The sequence below is a fragment of the Zalophus californianus genome, chromosome 1 (assembly GCF_009762305.2).
Source record: "Zalophus californianus isolate mZalCal1 chromosome 1, mZalCal1.pri.v2, whole genome shotgun sequence".
In the NCBI taxonomy this organism is placed as follows: Eukaryota; Metazoa; Chordata; class Mammalia; order Carnivora; family Otariidae; genus Zalophus; species Zalophus californianus.
In genome coordinates, this window is record NC_045595.1 from 66,316,384 (window position 1) to 66,337,848 (window position 21,465).

The 21,465-nt window shown below is 45.6% G+C and overlaps 1 protein-coding gene across 1 annotated transcript in view; it reads left to right on the forward strand.

Moving 5' to 3' along the window:
* Positions 1-21,465, forward strand: part of ITGA9 (integrin subunit alpha 9) — a 337,384-nt gene that overhangs the window by 187,906 nt on the left and 128,013 nt on the right.

Genomic DNA, 21,465 nt, shown 5'->3' on the forward strand with positions numbered 1-21,465 from the left:
GTGGCTGGAAGCAGCCAAGTACCCACCAGACTGAGGAGTCTTTGTCTGGAGAAGGCAGAGGGAAAGACATCTGGGAGTAATTGGGTCCCCCAGAGTGGCCGGGGATCAAGCCAGGAAATGCTATCTGTGACGGGGACTCATGGATGTTTTGATTTTTTCTCTCCAGAGAGCATGAATTCTGGCAGGCCTGTTGTCTCTTAAAACAATCAAGTCTTTAATTAAACGTTCACAGTCTTTAATGGGTTGAGCCTATTTCCAAGACACTCCTTTTCCAAAATGTCCAGGAACAGGGATGAAGCTGTTTAGATTGTTTCTATTAAACAGAACTGAAAACTCCCATTTGTCAAATGATGCAACTGTGTTTTGTCTGTCTGAATACTTACAGTATCTAAGACTACATCACATGTGATCAAGATGAAGAAAACGCAATGTAGACTATGGCAGTTGATCTAAAAATACTTACATATATATTTTGATGCCTCCCGTAGGAGACCAGTGGAATATTTCAGTGCCTTCTGGCTAGCCAACTTGAATAATGAAAGAACTCTTCAGGGAATTGAAAAGACACAGTAAAATATTTACGAAGTTAGAAGAACCATCTAGTGGCCACATATAATGGTCCTATGTTGGTAGCCTTTTTTTTTATTTAATTTAATTTTATTATGTTATGTTAGTCACCATACAATACATCATTAGTTTTTGATGTAGTGATCCACGATTCGTTGTTTTTGTATAACACCCAGTGCTCCATGCAGTACGTGCCCTCCTTAATACCCATCACCGGGCTAACCCATCCCCCCACCCTCTCCCCTCTAGAACCCTCAGTTTGTTGGTAGCTTTAACAAATGCTATTATCACAGTGGAGGTGTGGGGTCAAGTGCATTTCCTAAAATCCTTGGCTGGGAGACAGGTAGCTCCAGCCATGAAAAATCAGCCTTCAAGACAAGGATCGCTGCACCCAGAGAACTATTTTAGAACCTGAAACAAATTGTTCTTCTCAAAAGTGGCAAAGTGACCAGAATTATCAACTGCACAGCATATGGCAGAAGTAAAGTCCTGTTTGATAAAGGGGAAGAGACCCCTGTCTATGGAACACCTACCATGCACTGGATGCCCTAGAGAGTCAGCAGTATACTTAGACACACTGTATCATACCAGCTGTGCAACCTTGGGCAAGTTGCTCAACCTCTCTGTGCCTGTTTCCTCATCTGTAAAACGAGAGAAATAATAGCAACACCTTATTAAGTTATTCCGAGTATTTAATGAATTAAAGCATATATAAGTGCTTCCAAAAGTGCTTGGCATATAAAAGGCACTCAGCAGATGAGAGTTAGCATTATTCTTTCATTTAATCCTCTCAGTGACACTAAGAAGTAAATATTATTACTCTTTTTAGTGGGGAGGATACAGACGCTCGGGGAAGCCAGGTTACTCGCTCAAGTCATTAAAGCCAGGAATGGCTAATTCTGTGTCTTGCTCTCCTCCTGTGCACTAGCCTCACTTGCTGTGGGGTCTGATATCCGCTGGCTCTGGACCAGAAGTACCAAAGCTGGGGACCTTGGGGAGAAAGTCCTCCTCTGTGTGAAAAGTCCCATCCAGAAAGGAGGTGGATGGGTTAAAAAAATCCATTATCAAGATGGCTTCCCTCCATCCCCGCTCATGCTCCCTCATGAGCTGTTGGACATGGGAAGCTCTACTCAACAGCTTTTCTGTCTGGAGACTTTTGCTTCCTGTCCTGCTGGGTCGGTGGTGGTCTCTGCATTGAGTCACACATTCTTAATTCATATAGGTTGGATTTTCCTCTCCATGGAGGGCCTCAGATTTGACCTCAAGCTTGTGGCTGGCACATCAGCAGTTTCCTCAAGTGTAAAGCTGCCATCATCATTATTTTATGAAGGAAGGTGGGCAGGACCTGATCAGAAACCTGGAAAACTGTTAGCCATTTGATTTACTGTTTTTTTCCTTCATTGTCTGTCCCAGATCTGGAAGAAAAATGCAAAAGAAGTTTGTTGATTGGAGCAGCTGGCTTTTTTAGTTGCTGTTTCTGGAATTTCTGGAAACAGAAATGGGTTTTTCGAGGGCTTATTCTTGAAAGAAAAATGAAATGCTCCAGTGAATAGGAGTTTTTGAATGAGTCGAAGGATTGCTCAGCCTCGCTCCCCTCTCTTGGAATAAGTCTTTGCTTTTGCTCTGATGTGGGTTCCCTAATGGGAGGCAGCAGGTGTGTCTCCCACATTTCAGGAACACATCAAGGCTGAATGGACATGTGGGTGGTCCTTCTGTGGGAGTTACCTAGGCAGAGGGTAGGATTTAGGCCCCTGGGAAGGTAATCAGCAGAGTCAGGCAAGCAAAGAGACATTCACACACTGGGAGGGGTATGGAAGGATGCAGTACCCTTCCAGAGTGCCTAGCTTCTACTCACCTGGCAGGAAGTGACGCAGCGCTAGTATATTCATTTATTTGACAGATAGTAACAGAGCACTGGCTAAGGATATACCAGGCTTGGTGGAAACAAATAGGGACAATTTACTGCATATCAGTAAATGTTGCTTATTGCTGTGTAATAAGTCACCCCAAAACTTCATGCCTTGGAGAAACCACCGTTTATTTATCTCCTGATTCTGTGGATCATCTGTTTAGGCTGGGTTCAGCTGTTTGGGTCTTCTGGTCTCCTGGGCTCCCTCATGGATCTGCAGCCAAGTTCGAATTAGCTAGTTGCCTCTGTTTGTGGTGATTGGCTTATCGTTGGCCAGAGTTCCTCCACTGGCCTCCACATGGTCTCTCATCCTCTAGCAGGCTAGCCCAGGCTTATTCTTATGGTGGGGCAGCGGTCCAGAATCTAGAACAGCAATGCACAAGGACTCATGAGGTCTAGTGTCGTTGTCACATTCTGTTGGCCAAAGCAAAGTCACAGGGCCAGCGGGATTCAAGGGGTGGGGAAGTAAATTCTGCTGCCTGATGAGAGAGGCTGCAACATCACATGACAGGGGATGTGAATGGAGAGAAGCTGTCAGTCAGTTCATCATCCCCAGCTACCACAGTGGATGGCTGCAGCTTCCTCCTGCAAGGAGATGCTAAGGAGTGGTGGAAAACACTCACCTCACAATTGCTGCACCAGAGGGACGAAGGGGCTGGGGTGTCTGACTCTCAGTCATTGGTTGAGGGCTACTCTGGGGTTGGGAGGGTGGGGACAGTTAATTCCCTGGCACCGCCAGCCTGTGACAGCAACCTTGTCTGGTTCTAGAAAAAGACCCTTGGATACGAAGATGCAAACACTGGCATCTGCAAGTCAGCAAGAGCATTAGGAACAATCTGAGGGAGGTGGCAGGGGCATGGATTATGTCTGCTACACCCACTTTCTCAAAGAATCTCAGTTGATGAATGTACTCTGGAATTTCTAACAGGAGCGTTAAAGCACCTTTTGACCTCAAGGCTTCTTCCCTTTAAAACTTACTGAGAATGCTTTCTTTCCATGTTTTGCCAAATACCCAACATTCTCCATTACTATGGTAACTTTATTTCCTATTGCATTTGTTTGTATCTTATGCCTTTGTCCCTTCTATAGCCAACATAACCACCTATTGCCCACATGCTGAAGAGCATTTGGTTTTAGGGCAAACCTATGAGCCAAGTACAGGGCTGAGAGCTTTGTTCCCATTTTCCTGAGGGCAGCAGGAAAAGCAGGTAAGGGATGTGTCCACAGAACATCCCAGGTGGAGAGGATAAGACCTCTGGCCCCTCCGCCATCCTGGGAGGAACCTGAGTGGAGCCAGGCCAAGCAGCTGTCTTTCTTTGGAGCCCTGGCTCCAGCCCAGGCTGGGGATGAGCACAGAGGCTGACTCTGTGGTTCTGAGATGCCCTCTCTGTTGTCCTACAAAGTAACTCAGGCAAGGTAACAATAAGCCCAGCTTGCAGGGGTTCATGGTTGGTGGTTTGCTGGAAGCCATAGCATTTCAGGTGTAGAATGGGAAGCTGATAGGCAGGAATTGGAGTCACTTATCTAAGGTCCAAAAGAAAGTTACATGGCAGTGGCAGGAAAAACACCTGCTGGTAGATTCCTGAGTCCAAGTCCAGTACCTCAGCCATTAGACCCATGGCCTGTGTCTTTAAATAGCCATGGCAGCTTGGGGAACCTGCCTATCTCTGACGCCCACTATGCCACTAACCAAGTGGAAATGACTTTAGGAACTTCCTTCCTATCTCTGATTTGATCTGATTTGTGGTTTCCTAAAGGGCCTACCAGTCTTGGTGTGAGGTTGGGTACAGTGGGCCATCACCTGAGGAACTGACTGTGTTCCCTTGTTAGGCAGATTGAAAACATGGAGGGGAGGTCACTTCATTTTCTGGCGCACCCCCCCCACACACACACACACACATGAGCAGCAGAAATCTATCCCAACAAATACTGGATTTCAGGGACAGCCTTACCCCTGCCGATTAGACCTAGGGATTGTCCATCTGGATGGTGAGAGGATGGGGAATCCAGAAAGGAACGTGGAAAGCAGGGCTGCGGAGTAACCATGGCAACCACAGAAGCTACTGGGAACGTGCCTACCCGTAGCCCACCTCCCTCCTGAGTGACCTGGGGAGTCTGGGTCTACTTCACGGGTGTACCTAATAAAATTTTATTTGGTAATATTTTCCTTCGCTTCCAAATATAGCCGACCATTGGAGGTTTTATGTGTAAGCATCTTTCCAGCAGGGTCAAAATGATATGGCTGTTACTTTCCTTCTCCCTGGACTTTTAAACCAAGAAAAGGAGCTACGAAGAGAAGGTAGCCACTAGACCCCTCACTTCTCAAGTCGAGAGCAGACTGGGAACCACATGCTGTTTCTTTGCTAAGATGTTTGCAATTTATTCATTCTGTGGCTGGGTCAATGGTCTCCTGCCACCGTTACTAGCCTCACCCATCCCGGAGCAGACTTTTATTACTGTAAGAAAAGCCAGATTCCAAGGACACGCAGTTGTTTTGTTTTCCGAAGTAAATCTTCCACACATACTTTCCTTGTTGTCTTGCACACACCCCCTCGTTAGCATCTTTCCCAAGTTTGTTCTGGCCCTGCCGCTCTCCGCAGATGAAAAACCCAAGACAACTGTGGCTGAGGAGGAATGATCCTTTTGCTTTGTCCCCAGTGGTCGCTGGCCCCTCCCCCAGAGCCAAAGGTGACAGACTTGGGTATAACATGGACCACCCGTAAGTCATGGTTCATCGCAGATTGCCATGAGAAGTGAGGTACAGTGTGGATTTTATCCTGCTTTTCTGACCCCATGCCAGGTGATCTTGACCCAGACATGACGAGGCTGGGTGGATGCTGTTGGTGGCACACCCAGATCCTTTTTACTGTGCAGGTGCCAGGTCCCAGCTGCCGTTAGTGTCGGCTGCTAAGGGCTCGCAACTGCCCCTCCTAGCATCTGGAGAACGGCCCTCGATCACAGGAGTCACCTGGCCTGGGAGGTTACACCCACCCCGGGGCGGCTCTCAGCCAATGACTGACTCATTTGGGGGAGAAAAAGGCCAGCCCCCTTGTCTCAAGTATAGGTACTTCCATACTGCAGTTTGTGCTCCAGAGCCCCCATGTGAAATTAGGTGACTCTACCCAAGACCACAGTCTTGCTCAGCATCTTCCCTGCCCCATCCTCCTTCCTTGGCCCCCTGCTCCCCGTGGCATCCCTTGATGAACCACCTGAATCCCCATCAGAGACTGCTTCCAGGGACACCGACATGAGAGGCTACACGTCTTAGACCTCACATCCTGTTTGTTCATTCTTAGATCGCCTCGCTAGGCAGTCTGATTCTTTTTTAGGAATGTGAGTTTTGAGAGGAAGCTAAATCCAATGTGTTTAGCAGATATCAGTGGGGGAAAAGAGTTGTCAATGGACTTTTAATCTGCCCTCTTGGAATTGGAGGGTTTTTGGGGTTTTTAAAAACCAGGCGTGTGGAGTGATATGTAGGAGGTTCCTTCAGGTGGTGAGAGGGATTTTGTGTCATTCATTTATCTATCTAAGAGAGAGCACGTGAGCAGGGGGAGGGGCAGAGGGAGAAAGAGAATCTCAAGCTGACTCTGCGCTGAGCATGGAGCCCGGTGCAGGACTCGATCTCACGACACTGAACCAAGAGTCAGAAGCTCAACCGACTGAGCCACCCAGACACCCCAGGATTTTGTGTCTTTAGGATTACTTCTGGTTGCTTTGTCCCTGGGACTTTGTTTTTAAAGAGGGCTCTGCAGACACAAGGGATTAAAGGAGAGGGGCTACCCTGGTGAGAGATGGCTTTCACTGCAAAGGTCCTGAATGGTGGGGGACTGAAAGCAGTTACAGTCCTTCGTACATGAGGGAACACATGAACTCAGTAATCAGTCTTCCTTGCCGGGGGTACTGGGCTCTTTTTTAAGAATGTTTTCTGTGATAATGAAATTTGAACAAGAGATGAATGCCATTGTTTCGGTTGACAGTTGTGTTTCTTCAAGAGAAAAAAAAATGAATTGTTCCGTTTGTTTCTTTCTTCTCGTGTGGAAGAATACAAAAAATTTAACCTTCTAAGGCAAGAAGAAGATTCTCTAATGCACCTCCTTGGCCCGCCTTCCCAGGGTCATCAGTTTTAAAGATGGCTCATTGTTCGTCTAGGGACAGTGGAATTGAGGTGAAGGAAATCCACCGCAGTTGCAAATATCTTATTATACATCTTCCAGAAATGACATTCTTGTCTTTTCTCTCTCCACCAGCATGGTCTTGTCGTCCCGTCATTAAAGCAGCCCCTCGGCCTCCCCTTCCCACGGGACAGAGGCTCTAACCTGGGTCCACATCCCCTTAGTGATCTGTGCAGAGAGTTCACAGAGTCTGTGAACCTGAGTAGGAAAACAATCTTTATTTTTACTAACTTCAAACTGAAATGTAGCATTTTATTTGATTATGAATGTAGACAACAAAGCATAGGAATATTAGCAGGACCTCTGACTGTCACAGGTAGAAATTACTGATGTTTTCCTATCAAGTTACAATGTTGCAGATATTTCAAAATGTGATTTACATTCATCCCTACTTCAAAGTTATGGTAGTTACTAAACCCACTGCCAAATCTTATTACTTAATGTTATAAAAGAAAGAACACATATTACTAAACCATACATTTTAAAAAATGTAATTATATTTTTGTGTGATTGGTTTCTTTGTAATCTGATTTTTCATTTTATGCATTTTAAAACATTATTTTGATAAGGGGACCATTCATTTCAGGAGACCACCAAGAGCATCTAGTGACACAAAAACAGGCTAAAAACCCCTGTTCAGAAATTTTTCCTGATTATGGGAAAAGATACATGCTGGAGAAGCAAATGTTTTGCCTTGTTAACAGGAGTAGACAGAAGATTTTTATTATAATATGCAGAACTGGGATCTCATTATAAAGCTGTTGTCGTGTTATATTTTTCTTTTTTTAATATAAGACCAAACTTAGAAACCACTGAAGGAAGTGTTTCCCTGACTCTCTGGATCCTAGGGTCTATAATATACTGATTAAAAAGTATACATTCGTTCCTTGTTCTTCGTTTATTAAAGACACAGGTAACTATCCATAAAAACTTTGATGAGCTCAAGAAAACTGGTACTTCAGGCCCAAAGCAGAGAAACTGGGCTGGGGGTGAATGTGGTAGCGGACAAATGAGCGCATTCATGGTTGTTCAATGTGCTATGTCAGCCGTGTGTATTCTTGTTTCTACCTTCAAGGAACTCCAGGGGACCCAGGCGGGCAGAGCTGTTTTCTCCGTGGCTCTTCACCTCACAGGAAAAACAGTTCCAAACCGGGGAGGCTTGTAATTTCAACACGTTTTATTGTCTGTGACCATTTGTGTCCCCCATTTGCTTCTTGAGATTGAAGCAGGGAAAAGTTATGGCCACAACCAACTTACTTGTCAAGGGACCACAGTGGCGCTGCTGATTTGGGTTCTCTTGAGTTATCTGGCCTGCCATCTTCCGTGAAATGCAGATCAACTTCTTGCATTTTGGGTATGTGGTGGCCAGGTTTCAGGAGCAGCTGATGATACATCACTGCACACCATCCTGTCTTATGACATCAGACCTCTGAGCAGCGTGCAGATTTTGGGAATTCCTTTGTGCCCTCCCCCCGCCCCAGAAGTATTCTTTGTCTTTAATCCAGTTGTTACAGTGAGTGGACCTGATTTGTTCCAGATGTCCTAAGATTTAGTGATTCCAGACACTACTAAAGAAAAGGCTGATGAGGATTTGAATTCCTCTGTTAGCTGAGAACCAGCAGTTCTTTTCACAGTTAAACAGATGGGGGCAGGGGGGAGGGCGGACCCTCTGGCTTCTCATGTTTGCCTTGTTAAGAAAAGGATGACCATTGAAGCAAATACTGATTCTACCACTCCATGAGTTATTAAATGAACCAGATCTAGGACCAAATTGATGCTAGCCAAGTCAGGATATAGGCATACCACATATTTTTGTGAATTATCTGAATGTTGCTAGGGAAACCACTATTTGGGCTCACATCACCTCAGTAAATGCTTTTCTCTCACTTTATGAGCATAAAACTGGCCCAGGTGGGTACATTTGAGGGAGATAGAGGTATTTCTGGCTTCATATAAGTGGTTTTCAAACCAGAAACTCAGTCCCAGGAATCATTCTGGTGACCCACTATAAACTTTAATTGATGTGCCTTACAGAGGTGCCTCATGATCTCTATCTGGAGTTAATAACCATATGGATCTGTTTTGCATGATTAGAAGGGGTTTATAAAGCATGGTGAGATGTGAAGCACGTCTCAAACTATATGGCATCATAACCCACTTTTGGAAATGTTTAAAACCTACATCCATATAGTGTCTTCTGGTTTGATGATAGTGTTTCTGGTTGATGCAGCATTTGAGAATACAAACAATATGAATATCAAAACCACTTAAAGTTATGGATTTAAAACGAAAGAAGAAATTAAAGTAGACAGTTGCTGTTTAGATTTCCTTAAGTATATTTGAAAGTAGACACACGTCTGGATAGATGCTGGGAGGGTTCTGGGACAAGCCATGTAAGCACATCAGCCGAGGGATGCAGCCGAAGCCGAGACAGACAATGGAGGTGCGTGTCCAGGGAGACCAAAGGCAGGACAGCTGGAGGAGAGGCTGAGTGGTGGCAGAGGTAGGGCATGGACAGCTTTGAAGCAGGCTGCTCCCAGATGTGGCACTGGGTTTAAAAGCAAAATGTGTCGTAGGCTGTGAAATGCGAGGATCTTGAGCAGGTCAGCCTGAGGAACATCAAATGGGTCAGAGCAGGTGGTTCATGGCTGAGGCTGTGAACGGCAGGAGGTTGCCCGAGGCCTGGGTTTATGGGGGGCCGGCTGTAGGATCACCACAGGATAAGACTAACCATCAGGCAGAAGTAACAACTCCTATCATCCTAGAGTATATTAAAGTATAAAACAAGATGAGATTTGATTTCTCTAATATATTTAGGATTGTGCCCCCCCCCTTTTTTTTTTTAAAGATTTTATTTATTTGACAGAGAGAGACACAGCGAGAGAGGGAACACAAGCAGGAGGAGCTGGAGAGGGAGAAGCAGGCTCCCCGCCGAGCAGGGAGCCCGATGCGGGGCTCGATCCCAGGACCCTGGGATCATGACCTGAGCCGAAGGCAGACGCTTAACGACTGAGCCACCCAGGCACCCCGGATTGTGCCTCTTTGATACAATATACTTTTTGGATATTTCCTGGTAATTTTTTTTAGTAAAATAAATTCCTATTTGCCACAGTAGCTAGAACCTTATAAATCAGGAAACTTTAGTGATTTTTCACAGTGGTGAAAATTGGTATTTGGATTCTAAATTGTTTATCAATGAGATCTACAGGAATCCAAAGAATTAGGCAGTCACTAACTAAAATAAGCCAGCAAATCAAAACAATTTCCCATCCCTGTAGGAAAGAGAAATTTTCAGAGCTGATAATAGAACATTCCATGAGAACTTACTCCTTCGTAGTCCCTTGTTGTACTTCATGGTTTCCTTGTCCAGAGTTCTGTCACATGAGAATGGCCATCTTGGGGAAAGGATAGCTTCTCCGGCTTATTACAAGCTGAGAGAAACGGATCAGGAGTCTGAAAACATGGTGCACAACACTCAGTGTAATACCGAATTTGGTGGGGGCATTCATCCTGGCATCTTACCTCGAAAGGCTGAGGTTGGCAGCTTTATTCTTTGGAGACATAGAAATGTTGGGGTTTTGAGACTGGGTTTTCATAGGGTTTGGTCTAGATCCCTGATTTTCTATATAGAGGGGTTGCCTGTGTCACAGAGGAGACGCCTCCAGTCTGGCTCTTCTGTAACAAATCCAGGGGGCTTTGGCATAACCCTTGGAAGCAGCAGTAGGCTGGACTGTAAGAGCTTTCAGCCCCTAGAGGTGAACAGAGGCTGAGGCGTTAACACTCAAACAACATTCTGGTGTGAACCCCGTTGAGCCTTGGAAGTATGGACAGCTGGCTCCCCAGGCTGGGCAGCTGGGCGAAATCCCTCACAGAGCATGTGCCCTGCAGAAGTAGCCTCGGAAATTTGTGTCCGTTGTCATCTGGACCTTCTCGAATTGGTCCCTGGTCACTCTCTCCAAAGTGGATTGCACTAGTGTAGCTCAGAAATATATACCCCGCGGATTTTGCAAGAGGAGTGTCCTGGTTTTTTACCCCAATGGGTACTGGCTGTTTAGGGCAGGAGCAATATTCAAGATAGTTAACAACCTCTACAGGATCGGCGTGGCTACCTTGAAGAGCCGTTGCTGGTCACGGGCAACCAGGACAGTGCCCCTGGTGTAACCCCCCAGCGGGCACCAACCCCCCACCCCCGTAAGGGGGTGTGTTCTTTCACCCATACTACATTTGGCAGGACTGTTAGGCCTGCGTGGGCTGGAACCATCCATGGAAGTGGAGCCTGTGGTACCTGAGATGGGTCCTTATAATAGTGGCTCAGGAAGGGGAATGTGCTGGGCCAGGATCGCAAGGGGTAGGGTGGGGTTTCTCTAGGGCCTTGGGCCCTTGCCAGGCGTTCACGGGTAAGAGGATTAACTGAGCTGATCTGCCAGCGACAGGCCTCGCTCACTGGGTCATGCTTCCATCTATAAAACTGGAGTAAGATCCCCCAGCAGGCCCTTTGTAACAGCTCCCGGCTCCCGCTTGTGCATCTCTGCCTGCGCTGCCTTCCACATAGCAGGCTGAGGCGCCGGGGAGAGACCCTTCCTCCCAGCAGCAGCCCTTGACCATGGCCTATGGGACTCACATGTCAATACTTCCCTCACCTCACAGATGGGATAACTCTGAGGTGAACGTTCTGTAAGTTCCCAGAAACTCCGGCAAGGTGAAGCTGCAGGTGTCCACAGGGGTGACGGACTTGATGTCACATCCTTTTTTGGTTGCCTGGCCCTCCATGTCTCACTCCACCTCTCACCTACTGGTGTTTCCTGGGACCACCTCCCGAATAAAGGACTTGTTTGTTCTCAGACTTGCCTCAGGGTCCGCCTCTGACAGGGCCAGGCTGAGACCTTCCCCGTTGCCAAGGTCCACACAGCTGGCTTCCTTGTCTCCCATGTCACATGTAACCAGTGAGGCCTACCTGCACCGTGCACAACTTTGGGCATCCGATTTCGGTGAAACCTAAAATTACCCTGGGGGGGAGGGATGCACACACGTGGAACACTTTTTCCTGATATTTCATAATGTTTATTATGGTGTTTTACAAGCAAGTGGGTTTTACGAGCTAAGCATTATCAATTTTATTTTTTAAATTTTATTTTTACCCAAATGTATTTTATTTTCCCTAAATCTCTACTTTGCAAGTAACATGAACAAATATGTACTGCTGAAGATGAATTATAAATCAACCATGCTGTTAAAATACATAGAATTTACTGAAAGGCTAGGACAGTCCTGGCCAGTAAGCCACATATTCAATTAAAAATTTTCCAATAGGGACGCCTGGGTGGCTCAGTCAGTTAAGCGTCTGCCTTCGGCTCAGGTCATGATCCCGGGGTCCTGGGATCGAGCCCCACATCAGACTCCTTGTTCAGTGGGAAATCTGCTTGTCCCTCCCCCTCCTGCTCCCCCTGCTTGTGCTCTCTCTCTTTCTCTCTCTGACAAATCTTAAAAAATCTTTAAAAAAAAATTTCCGATAGTTACGCTGAAGAATTAAAATGAAACAAATGGTTGAAACAAATAATATTTAACATATTTAAAAAATCATTTAAACGTGTAATTAATATGAAAATGGTGATTGAGGTTTTTACATCCTTTTTTATTTTATTGTACTAAGTCTTAGAAAGCGAATGTATTTTATACTTAATTCAGAGCTGCCACATTTCAAGTGCTCCAAAGCCACATGTGCCTAGTGCCTACTGCGTTAGACAGCACAGGCCTGGGACATGACCTTCAGAGTTGTCACACCCAATAGGCGAGGGAGCCAAGGTAATTATACCCCAGTCACCATCAGTCATTGGTTAAGGGCTGCTCCAGGGCAGTCAGGGACTTTATTCTTTGGCACTCTGCTGGCCTGCCGAGAAAAGTCCTCCAGCAAAAGAGGGGGATGCTGGCAGATGGAATTGCAGGCTGCAGTGATAAGACCCTAGGGGACAGGGTAGAACCCCCTATAGCCTACTGCATTCTGTAATACTTTCAATTTGGTGCCTGTTATTTACTAATTGCTTGCACTACTACCTGGCGTCGGTGACTCAAGATAATAGTTAAGTTCACTGGTCTAGAGGGTCACCCCAAAGTGAGACATTCGAGATTCATGGGAATCTGGATGCATCCGACATCTTCTTGCTTCCCATTCATCTCACTGCCAAGGATGTGCTGTTCCTGCTCCTTTCTGTATTATTGGAGTCACCTCCATCCTTTTACCTATTTATTCTCTTCTATGACTAAAATCTACCTCGTTTCCACCCCTGTGCTCCTCATTCTTTAAGGTGGGGCTCAATTCCTACCTCTCTCAGGAACCTCTTAGTCAGTCTACAGTGATTTCTTTCTCTGAATTCTTTTTGCACCTTATTCTGTACCTGTTATTTGGTACGACTCATCTTATCAGCTTTGTGGTTATATGTCCTTCACATCTTAATCAATTTACTTGGTACTTTTGTGCATATCCCTTCTAGGAAGATATCGATGTGCAACTGTGGTTTTATGGTTTTATCATGTTTGTGATTTTAAGCACTAATCATCCAAAAACTCTGATACTTGTCAACAAAGTGCCAAGAAGGGGTTTGCCCAACTGAGCTGCTGAAGGCATCCGGAATCATCCTGAACACCTCCACCAATTTCAAGGAAAACTGTCAAGAGGAAAATAAGCATTTCAGATAGATTTTGTAAAGAAATGGCACCTCCCAATATTCTAAATATTCTAAATGCTAAGAAGGCAAACACAATTTCATTTCTCATCTTTTTTTTTTAAAGATTTTATTTATTTATTTGAGATAGGAGAGAATGAGAGATAGAGAGCACGAGAGGGAAGAGAGTCAGAGGGAGAAACAGACTCCCTGCCGAGCAGGGAGCCCAATGCGGGACTCGATCCCGGGACTCCAGGATCATGACCTGAGCCGAAAGCAGTCGCTTAACCAACTGAGCCACCCAGGCGCCCTCTTTTCTCATCTTATTATAGCCAAATAAGCTGTATGTGAATTTTAGTCCATTTAACTGCATGTTTCTGTACTTTAAGAACACTGGGAGCAGAGGGAGGAGCACCAGACTACCCACGGGAGTTGGGAGGGCTGCCTTGCTTCACCACTGTCTGCTGAGCAGCCACACGGACGCGAGACTCACTCTCTGGCCTTTAACTGCAAAATGATGACTCAAGCGAGCCCCATCCAGCTGTCCAATTCCATTTCTGATTTTATGGTGTCTGCCCATTTGTAAGAATAGGAAGCATTGTCTGTGATTTTAGATTGCAGTGGCTATAATTTATATCCTTGCCTTAATGCACACCGTTGAGGATATCTGTGATTTGTTGGATGCTGAATGGTTACTCAGGAATGCTGCCCCCAATTTTGACATTTGTCCTAGGGGAGAATATGATCTGCTTCACAATGTCCTTTTTAGTATGATTTCCATGAATGGAAAAACTAAGGATTGCCTGTGTGTGTGTGTGTGTGTGTGTGTGTGTGTGTGTGTGTGTGTGTGTGTGCGTGCGCGCGTGCGCGTGCACATGCACATCTATATAATCAGGCTTAGCAACACTTTTGTTGACAGGGCTGTCATCCCATTATTGTAGGACTCATGGTTCACCCCGTCAGTAATACCTTGCTAAATACTCCCCACCCTTCCCCCCACTGCCCTCTGAAGAATCCCTTCTTGGTGCTCTCATAGCATAAGGGACCTCCTGCGGATGTTTCTTCATCCCTCTGGGTCAGCACTACACACATGTTGATGTCAACTCATGTCCTATGTGTTTGCCTCCTCCATTAGACTATGAACTCCTAGGGGTCTGGCACCTGTATCCCTCGGTACCTAAGTCGAGAAGGTAGTTTTAAAAAGTAATGGATGGACGGATAAATGACTAGAAGGAAGGGAGGGAGAAGGGGGGAGATGAAAGAATGAAGGCGGGAAGAAAAAACATGGATGGATTTGGCTGCCCTATACTATTATCCTAGCTGTCATTATCAGATACAGTTGTGGGTGGCAAATATAGCATCAGTAATAATAATGGTATGACAAGTTTTAAAAACTCAAATACAGTGGACTAGAATGCACTTGATTAACGCCTGTATTAGCATCCTTTACTCAGGCTAGATTAAAGCTAACAGCAAAAGAAAATAAAAGTATTACATTTTATGGAAGGTAGGTTATAACCACAAATTATTTACATAAGGTCACAGCTTTTATCTTTAAGACTTAAGGAAAATCTAAAATGATCAAATGGATCATTAATTGTTAAACACCATTGAGCTACTTTAGCATCTTCTCAAAAAATCATCTGCATAAAACTGCTTATGAGACCATAGAGGGGAAAGAATTTGGTGGCCTCAGTCGTTCAGCATATGGTGGCTGATATGGAAATGTATTGCATCTCCCCAGTGAGGACTTTTGAGTGGTACACACACTGAATGCACGGTGATGAGTGAGATCAGAGAAGGGTTCTTCAGTGGCACTCGGGCACCACATGGCTACCAACATGGCAGTAGTGACATTGAATCAGCACTAAACTTAAGTATAAGCCCAACATATCCCAGAAACAGCTGCTATAAGATGTATTAGGGCAGTTGTATTTGTCATTTTTCATAACAAATGAGCAGTGTATTTCCAGCAGGCTATATGTGTGATATGAGATATACTTTATAGAAACTATACAACTTGTATTGTATGTTGACTGTTAGTAACACTTTTTGTATAAAAATACACCAGTGAGTGGTGTACGAAGTAGTATGACCCATTTAAAAGATTGCACAAGCAAATTAGAATTAATGGGAAATTTTCTCAGGGAACAAGATTCTCTGAGAATGAGAAGGGTAGTTCTTTAATAAGGAAGCACCGGTGGGATATTTGGCGAAAACTCCTATGCCCAATTGTCTTGCTCTTGCAGTCTTGACAAAGAGGTTGGTCTCCGTGGAGTTCTGTTCTTTCTAGATGTCATTAAAAGATTTTTCTTGCCAAAGCCCATCCCAACTGAGATGGAGTTTACATAAGAGCTGTGGCTCAGACAACCTTCATGCCAAAGGAAGTTGGGCACGACCTTGGGCACTAGCTCCAGCTCAGCCCCTACATGGCTTGGTGACCTTGACCAAAGTGGGTTCCCCTTTGGGCAGTGAGTGGGGAGGTGGGCTCATTGCTTCCAACTGTAAAACACAAAGGTTGAGCTGAAGAACTGTCGTGGGAATGTTGGGCATGTTCATTCATCCATTCCATAAGGGTTCACCGAACACCTACTATGTGCCTGGCCCAAGTCTGTCATCGAGGGTTCACTGATGAGCAAAACCACAGCAGGGTCCTTGCCCCCTGGGAATTAGATTTTAATAGGGAAGAGGTGTTTCTTAATCAAATAACCACACAAATAAATGTGTCATCCCAACCTTGGTAAGTGCTGGGAAGTGTTGGTGGAGCACATGGGGCTGGAGGGGCTCATAATAGGGAGATTTATTTCCCCCAGGAGGGAGATCAGAAGGGGCCCACAACGGACGGGGTGGGACTTTGAAGGCATAGTCGGTGCTGCTTTCTAAGCCCAGCACAGTTCCTTGGCCAGCCACCTTATCTCGGCTTCTCCAACTCCTTGCCTCCAAAAATGGGACTAACGTCAGGAACGGCTCACGGTGTTGTAAGGTTTCAGAAAGATGACATGTTTCAAAGCACCCAGCACCAGGCAAATTACATTTCGTTTCATTTCTAAGAATAGCTTTGGAAGCAAGGACGTACTGTTTCATACATAGGTCTTCAACTGTGGAGAAAGAGTGAAAACAGCTTTGAGGCGCCCCTTTTTAAGGAAGTCTGATGGTTCACATTCCGCCCTGGAAGGTGCCTGGCTTCCCTTTGTCATGGAGCCATGTTAGAATCACTTGACTCTGAAAGCCCAGGAACAATCTTGCTGCCTGATTTAGTGAAAGAAGCCCGAGTTCTGGGTGCTGGAGAAGGTTAGACATCCAGGGCCTGCACCCTTGCCATTTACATGTGGGGAAGGGAGGCTGATCACAAACAACAAAATTGGAACAAGGAGTCAGCTCCCTACCCCACAGTCCTGTGCTTTTCTGTATCATCTCCCTATGTTCCATTTGGAAACTATGGATAACTTTCCGATGCGACTGGGCTACTTTCATCTTTCTCAAGAGAAAGCAAGCTTAGCACGCCCTCGTAACTCCTCAAGGCCCAAGGATTACTCCTGTAATCTTACAAAAGCAAACAGGAGGACAGAAATAACCCATCAATTGTTTAAAATTAAAATGGCCAACAATAATAAATAACTGCCACAATAGCTTGAGGTCAGGGTCTTAATTTATTGGAGGCCATTCAAGAATTTGAAGCTTTTCTCTAAGTTAATTTTTCACATCTTGTTTGGATCCTTAGAGCTCTTGCTTCCAAAAGCAAGGCCATCAGATCTCTCATTGCACATGTTATTCTTGCTGATGTGCCAGGGCGTGCAGGAAAGTGAGGTCTTTTCTTCATGGATGGGGAATGAGGATTGCTCCTCCCACAGCAATCTGTATTTCAAAGGATTATAGCCTACTGAGATTTTGGATATTTCTCTTCTCTTTCATGCTCTATTCGCTGTACTAATGGTTGCAAACAACAATAAACATGTGCTGGTTAATTTAAGCAGAAAAGGAATTTATTGGAAGGATGTGGGCTGGTTCATAGCATAGGCAGGGAGCCTGGAGAACCAACATGGACAGGAAACAAGGGAGACCAGGCTGAGCTCAGGATTCCACCTTTGGGCTCTCAACACCTCTGTAGCCACCTCAGATGATCTCAGAGGGCACTGGTGTCTTTGTGCAACCCTCAAAATTCGTGGTCCTGGTTGGGAGCGTCTGCTCACCATCCTGAGGCCCCTGACTATGCTTAGATCACATGACTGCCTATAGTCAGGTGCCCACACTTCAGCTATCGAGAGGCGGGGAGACGGAGGGCCTACCCCCTTTCTTCTGACGTGCCCCTCCCACCTATCTTGAGATTCCCCCCAAACAGAAAAGGGTCAGGTCAGGATGCTGCGCAGCCAAAAATACCAACTGTCCATCACATAAACCCTGATAAGCCTAATCACATCATCCATTAACTGGTTGGCCAATCCAAGATTGGCTACCACTGTGAATCTGTTTTGTCCCCAGCCCACGTCACATAATAGTCATCCATCTCATGTGATCTTCATCATTGTCATCATCCCCATCGTCCTTATCCCCTTGTCATCCTGTTGATGGCCCGCTCACTCCCCCACTTTCCTGGGCTGCCATTTCCCTTTTTCTCTTCGCCCCTCAAACAATCCCTCCTCCTCCTTCACAAACAATCACTCCTTCCCTGTCTTTGACCCTACTTCTGTTTCAGTGCAAAATGGAAGCAATCACTAAGGAACCGCTGCTTTGTTTCTAACACCCATCTACTAACACGTCGGTACCATTGGCTCTAGTTTCTCACCTTGTGCTAGCTGAGGCCAGCCCCTCCATTTGTTCACCAGGCCATCCAGCAGTTGTTCCGCGGCATGTCATTAATTGTTCCCTCTGGGTACCTCCTTCTCATGCTCATGCAAATGTGCTATGATCATTTCCATCTTCAAAACAAAACAAAACAAAACATGTATATGAGCTCTTTCCGACTTTCCTCTTGTGATTGAGTTCTAGTTTCAAAGCATTGTGGTCCGAAAACATGCAGGGAATGATCCCAATCTTTTGGTACCGGTGGAGACCTGATTTGTGACCTAGGATGTGATCTATTCTGGAGAATGTTCCATGGGCACTAGAGAGGAATGTGTATTCCGTTGCTTTGGGATGGAATGTTCTGAATATGTCTGTGAAGTCCATTTGGTCCAGTGTGTCGTTTAAAGTCTTTATTTCTTTGTTGGTCTTTTGCTTAGATGATCTGTCCATTTCAGTGAGGGGGGTGTTAAAGTCCCCTACTATTATTGTAGTGTTGTCACTGTGTTTCTTTGATTTTGTTACTAATTGCCTTATATAATCAGCTGCCCCCATGCTAGGGGCATAGATATTTACAATTGTTAGATCTTTTTGTTGGATAGATGCTTTAAGTATGATATAGTGCCCTTCCTCATCTCTTATTGTAGTCTTTGGTTTAAAATCTAATTTGTCTGATGCTCGGCATTGGGGAAATCCAAATCAAAACCTCAATGAGATACCACCTCACACCAGTCAGAATGGCTAAAATTAACAAGTCAGGAAACGACAGATGTTGGTGAGGACGCAGAGAAAAGGGAACCCTCCTACACTGTTGGTGGGAACGCAAGCTGATGCAGCCACTCTGGAAAACAGTATGGAGGTTCCTCAAAAAGTTGAAAATAGAGCTACCGTATGACCCAGCAATTGCACTACTGGTTATTTACCCCAAAGATACAAATGTAGTGATCCAAAGGGGTACATGCACCCCAATGTTTATAGCAGCAGTGTCCACAATAGTCAAACTATGGAAAGAGCCAAGATGTCCATCAACAGAGGAATGAATAAAGAAGATGTGGTATACACACACACACACACACACACACACACACACACACACACACACACACACACACACACACACACACTCTGGAATATTATGCAGCCATCAAAAAGACCCGAGATCTTGCCATTTGCAATGACGTGGATGGAACTGGAGGGTGTTATGCTGAGTGAAATAAGTCAGAGAAAGACATGTATCATATGACCTCACTGATATGAGGAATTCTTAATCTGAGGAAACAAACTGAGGGTTGCTGGAGTGGTGGGGGGTGGGAGGGATGGGGTGGCTGGGTGATGGACATTGGGGAGGGCATGTGCTATGGTGAGTACTGTGAATTGTGTAAGACTGCTGAATCACAGACCTGAACCTCTGAAAGAAATGATACATTATGTGTTAAAAAAAAGAAGAAGAAGAAGAAGATAGAAGGAAGGGAAAAATTAAGGGGGTAAATCGGAGGGGGAGATGAACCGTGAGAGACTGTGGACTCTGAGAAACAAACTGAAGGTTCTAGGGGGGAGGGGGATGGGGGATGGGTTAGCCTGGTGATGGGTATTAAAGAGGGCACGTATTGAGTGGAGCACTGGGTGTTATGCACAAACAATGAATCATGGAACACTACACCAAAAACAAAATAAAATAAAACAATTGCCTTGAGCTCACTCCCCACTCCCGGCTCTCATGCTATTTCTCCACTCCCCTTTACAGAAAAACTCCTCCAAAAGTTGAGTGTCCTCACTGTTTCCATTTATTCTACTCCTCTGTCTCTTAAGCCAATTCCAAGCTCTCATCCCTATCACTCCACTTACACAGCTCTTTTTGAGATCACCAGTGACCTCCAGGTGGCTAATTCCAGTGGCCAATCCTAAGTCTTCATGTTGTTTTGGCCTGTCTGCCACACTTGACAAAACTGATTACTCCTTCCTTGGAACATGTCTTCTGTGGCCACTTAGCTACCATCTCTCTTGGTTTTCCTCCTACCTCCCTTGTCATGCTTTCTCTTCTCCTCCTCACCTGCAGCTCCTAAGTGTGAGACCTCTTCTCTCTACTCATTCCCTAGTGATCATATCCAGTCCATCCCAAATGTGTGTCTCCAGCCTAGACCCTCTTGTAAGACTTAAGCATCCAGCTGTCCAACACCTCTTCTTAAAGATCCAATAGGCACTTGGATTTTTTTCTGCTGAACCTTCTGTACTCTTTCCCATCTCAACGAATGACAACTCTTCCCTTCCAGTTGTTGAGGCTAAAATCCTTGCAGCTGTCTCGGACTCCTCTTTTTCTCTAATACCCCTCGCCCAATCAGTCTGTGAGCAAAATCTTGGCATAACCTTGGAAACACATCCAGACCACGACCTCACTCTTCTCACTGCTTCAGCTTCAACCGCTGTGTTCTGAGCTGCCTCCTGGATTATTGTGAGAGCTTCCCAGCCAGGCTCCCTGCTTTCCCTCTGACCACGCACTCCACAGACCGTTCACATCACAGGCAGCGTGAGCCTTCAGGTGTGGAAGTCAGGTCACACCACTCCTCTGCTCAGAGCCCCGCGGGAGTTTCTTCTCAGAGTCCAACAAAGGTCCTTGTGATGGCCCTGCAGTGCCCCATATGATCCGTCTGTCCCCAGTCCCTTTGCCTCTCTGAGCCTATTTCCTCCCACGTTCCCCCTTGCTCACTCCTCTTAGCCACTCTGGCATCCTTGCCAATCCTTGAACGTGCCACGCATGACTTTCCCTTTGCTAGATCCCGGGCATCTGTGTATCTTGCTCCTTTTTTTCCTTCAGGTTTCTACTCAGAGTCCACCTCATCAGTGAGGCTTCCCCAGCCAGCCTATTTAAAATTGCAGCCCACTCTCCCTCCAAATCTGGCATTCTCCACCCTTCTTACCCTTTGTGAGTTTTCTCCATAGCTCTTATCACAATCTGACCTGTACATTTGCTGCTTGGTGTATGTGTTTTCTGTCTCTCTGAAGCTGTAAGAAGGCAAGAACTCTGTTTTGTTCACGGGTCTCTCTTCTAGCACAGAGAGTAGTCATGATTGGCATGTAGTAGGTACTCAAAGACATATGAATGAATACATGGCCAAATTACATGTGTATGGTATTAAATATCTTATAATTTTCTGAGATTGACGTGAGCCCCAGCAGAGCCTAGCAAGTTAGGCTGCTAGATGAGGAAACTGAGGCCCAGGGGAGCTCAATGATTGCCCAAGGATGCATTACTGGTTAATGGGGTTGCTGGAACTTGTAGTTCTGACCCCAGTGCAGTTTCTGCCCCCAGTCCTCAGCTACCCTCTGATGCCTCATATTATGTTAGTGAAAACTTCAGGGCATTCATTGTTGTTCACTTGTC